Below are 1,243 nucleotides of genomic sequence, written 5' to 3'. Positions count from 1 at the left end.
CACCGCGGGACGGCGGTCACTGGTGACGTTCGCAGGCTGCTGGGGCGGGGCCCCAGGACAGCTCGGCCACCGGGAGGAGGCTCAGCCCAAGCTCCCCAACTCCGGTCACTGCTACGGCCAGGCCCCGTCCCCGGGCTCCGGACCAAGGGCGAGCGTCGCTGGCTTTTCTGTGGGCCGCTCCCTCTCCGCAGGTCAGTGAGCAAACCTCATGGGGCCTGTGGCGAGGGAGAGGTGCTGGTCCGGGCAGGGACGGGCGGGCATCCGCCCTCCAGGCAGCCCGTGCCCGGGGGAGCAGCGGGACCCTTCCCCACCTGAGCGGCGCTCAGCGGGAGGTACTGGGCAGCCCAGGGGCACCTGGCCCGCAGCTCTGCCCTCGCCACCTCGAGGGCTCAGCACAGGTCACACCAGGTCACTCCCTGCCCTTTCCCGAGGCCACAGGGACAGACCCCAGGTGAGGAGATGAAACCTCCCAGGCGGGTGTGGCTGGGGCAGCTCCCGGCGGACGCCAGGGCTGACCCGACGCTCTGGCGAAGCGCCAGCCCCAGTCGTGCCCAGCCCCCGGTGAGGGCAGAAGAGCGCTGAGCAGGCGGGCTCAGGGCGCGGCCAGCACACGCCTGGCAGAGCCCTCCCCAGGCCCGGGCCACGCCCCGGCAGTCCCGGCTCCGCCCGCGAGGGGACACTTTGGCCACAGTTGCTCCAGGCCTTCCCGTGGCCTCTGACCCGTCTGCCAGGGCAGTGAGGAAAAGAGCCCAGAGACAGGACAAGCTAGTCCTGCTGACGCAGGGCAAGACATAGACTTAGCTGCAGGGAAATGTGGGCCCGGCCACTTCCTGCGCTACCCAAACTGCCCCGGCTCCCCGGAGCCTCCTTCCCCAGGGCCAACGCCGAGCCCCCGGCGGGTGGCCGACCCCTGAAGACCAAGCTCGGGGGCAGGCGGCCGGCGGCAGGGACAGGGCCCCGCCCCACCGTCCGCGCGCCCTCGGCCCGCTCCAGAGCCGGCATCTCACCACAGAGCACGGGCCAGGGCTCTCGTCCAGGCCGCCCGGCAGGAACAGGACGCGGCCACCCGGGTCCGCCAGGGTCTGCTGTTGCACACACCCAGCAGAGCACGCCCAGGCCGATGTGAACTGCCAGTTTCACTACCCCGGCTTGTGTGAAACGCCGCGGCTTGACGCGTCCTCTGGACAAGAATGCGAGTGAGGCGCGCGGGTTCTTCCCGCACCCAGTGGCGCGGGGCATGGCC

General features: G+C 71.7%; 1 protein-coding gene across 1 annotated transcript in view; it reads right to left on the bottom strand.

The window, feature by feature from the left end:
- The window catches only part of TRAPPC9 (trafficking protein particle complex 9), a 133,557-nt gene that overhangs the window by 127,114 nt on the left and 5,200 nt on the right, over window positions 1-1,243 (bottom strand). The gene's annotated exons all lie outside the window — the stretch shown is intronic.

Source organism: Condylura cristata, unplaced genomic scaffold (assembly GCF_000260355.1).
Source record: "Condylura cristata isolate star-nosed mole 26May11 unplaced genomic scaffold, ConCri1.0 scaffold00009, whole genome shotgun sequence".
Lineage (NCBI taxonomy): Eukaryota > Metazoa > Chordata > Mammalia > Eulipotyphla > Talpidae > Condylura > Condylura cristata.
The sequence above is the reverse complement of the archived record's forward strand: the minus strand, read 5'-3'. Positions and strand labels throughout refer to the sequence as shown.